Source organism: Sceloporus undulatus, unplaced genomic scaffold, assembly GCF_019175285.1.
Source record: "Sceloporus undulatus isolate JIND9_A2432 ecotype Alabama unplaced genomic scaffold, SceUnd_v1.1 scaffold_9601, whole genome shotgun sequence".
Classification (NCBI taxonomy): domain Eukaryota; kingdom Metazoa; phylum Chordata; class Lepidosauria; order Squamata; family Phrynosomatidae; genus Sceloporus; species Sceloporus undulatus.
In genome coordinates this window covers 1-2,604 of record NW_024812520.1, presented here as the reverse complement: position 1 = coordinate 2,604, position 2,604 = coordinate 1, and the positions used below count along the sequence as shown (strand labels likewise).

General features: G+C 39.0%; 1 long non-coding RNA gene across 1 annotated transcript; it reads left to right on the top strand.

The window, feature by feature from the left end:
- The first annotated feature begins 169 nt into the window (after positions 1-169).
- On the top strand, positions 170-2,133 carry LOC121918366. Its single transcript, XR_006101214.1, has 2 exons — positions 170-348; positions 1,960-2,133. It is a non-coding gene; the product is annotated as an uncharacterized LOC121918366 (long non-coding RNA).
- The last annotated feature ends 471 nt before the right edge of the window (positions 2,134-2,604 follow it).

Genomic DNA, 2,604 nt, shown 5'->3' with positions numbered 1-2,604 from the left:
GAAAACTACAATTTGGAAGTGGTATCTGTTAATTTGCTTGTGTGGCAGATGATGCTTACTTTTACTTACAGCCTGGAGGCCACTCTTTGTAGTGGCTTTTATAGCATATAAATTCGTACTATGGATAAAAACAGCTGATAATTAAAAATATGCATTTTTCTGTTTCCCCAGAAACATGCCAAAAGCCATTTGAAGAGAATGTTGTCTTTGAGACAACCCAATCGGTTTTCTTGTTCAAGGAAACACTTCACTATGAATGTAAAGAAGGTTTTCAAACCATGAAAGAGACCATAGATGACCGCATCCAATGCACAGAAAATGGATGGGATCCAAAGCCTCTATGTCTGTGTAAGTTAATACAATATTGTTTTTGTGAAGTCAAAGGCTTTCATGGCTGGCATCCGTAGTTATTTGTGGGGTTTTGGAGCTATGAGGCTGTGATCTAGAAGAGTTTATTCCTGATGTTTTGCGAGCAGCTGTGGCTGGCATATTCAGAGAATGGTGTCATGGAAGGTGAGGTATATATACTGTTAGCTGAGAAGTAGCAATTTGCATGTTAATCTGTGTATTGTTCTATTTTTGAATGGCAAGGTCTCAGGGTGTCTAATGATACATTATCTGCTGGGAACTCCCCTCACCCTGGATGATTTTTTTTTTGCATTTACTGGGTCTTGATTTTGGTGTTTTTCGGGACTAGTAGTTTTGTTCATTAAGGGTCTCTTTTTTCCTGTTGAAGTTGCCTAGGTATTTGTGGATTTCAATGGCTTGCCCATGCATTCTGACATGATAGTTGTTGGCATGGTCCAGAATTTCAGTGTTTTCAAAGAGCATTTTATGCCCAGGATTATTTATAACGTGTTCTGCTACTGCTGATTTTTCTGGCTGACCCAGTCTACAATGTCTTTCATATTCCTTGATTTGTGTTTGAATACTGCATTTGGTAGTCCCTATGTAGACTTGATTGCAGCTGCACGCAGCTTCAAAGCACCTAGACTGGGCTCTACATGCTATTGGTTTTTCTGGCTCAGACATCAGAAGGGCTGCCAGATGCAGAAAAAACTATAGGTTTGAAGACAAACAACCACCCAAATGGAAGGTATTTTTGCCATACATCAAAGGAATCACTGGCAGAATAGGGAAACTGGTGAGGAAACACAACTTCCAAATGTTTTACAAACTGTCCAAGTCAATCCAGCAAATGCTGCACTCAACAAAAAACAGGAAAGACCCTCTCATGGCTGCAAGAGTTTACCTCATACTGTGCAGATGCAGACAACTCCACAGGGTGAAAAATGTTTAAATTATCCATTATCTCCTGGGGGAAAAATAATTTAAACAAGCACATCCCTACTCTCGGCATCTGGCGTTAACACAAGAGTTACTTTGGTTTGCCATGGGCCACCAGCCGTTTCCATTCTGTGTTCTACATTTTAGGCTGTCTGTGATATCCTGGATATTTACAAAGTATGCAGTCTTGCACCAACAAGGTATTATCCTAATAATAATAATTAATTTAATAATTTGTTTTATTTATATGCCGCTATTCCGAAGATCATAGCGGTGAACAGCAAGTAAGCTAATTTGCCCCAACAGTCTGGGTACTCATTTTAGCGACCTCGGAAGGATGCAAGCCTGAGTCGAGCTTGGGCCCTTTTTCTGGTCTTGAACTCACAACCTTGTGGTTTTGAGTGAATGGCTGCAGTACAGGCATTTAACCACTGGATTGGGCAAGTCTACAACATAAAAATTATGAATGCTGAGGAAACATGATCATAATATGTCATTTTTTATAAATTGAAAATGTTATTAACATCTAAAGACATACATTAACATACATTAACATACGTTACACAGATCACATATAAATAGCTACAAAGATGTGGATTCTAAGCCTCCCCCCCCCCCCCCCCCCCCAAAAAAAAGCACTTCAGTAAATATTTTGTTCAATGTTTTCTTTAGCTATAGAATGTGATGTCCCCCTTCTGGAGCATGGAAATATTCATCCAAGGACAGAGAAATATGTGAACAGAGATGTGGTGAAATTTTCCTGTAACAAAGGATACACAAGGGTTGGGCCTGATGCTGCTCAGTGTTATCACTTTGGATGGTCTCCACAGCTTCCAGTTTGCAAAGGTACATGTTTTGCAAATAAGATGTAGTTAGCAATGTGTTTGAGAAAAGATGTCCTAGGCGAAGGGAATCTCAGTGTCTTTCAAGGTCTAGGCCTTCTTCCTCCAAAAGAGTTGGTGAAACCAAATACACATAAACTATATAAATAACTCTGGTCCTCATGATCGAGTCTTCAGAATTTCCTTGGTTACTATTTTCAGTCATCTTGATGATTCCAGATTTTACTAGACTGCTCTGAAAGATTGTTGGACAAATGCCTCTGCTGACTATGATGTCAGCTTATCCACTAACACTTTTTATTCACACTTTGTTGACTTGGTTCTATGGATGGCAAAAATATTTGAATATATTCAAAAAAATTGTCTAAAAACCCCCTTGTTTTTCAAGTGACTATGATGACACAAATCCTGGACTGAAGAGATTCTTTTCAGCTTGAGACTTATTCTGCACAACATTCACAAATGGTTGTTTTGC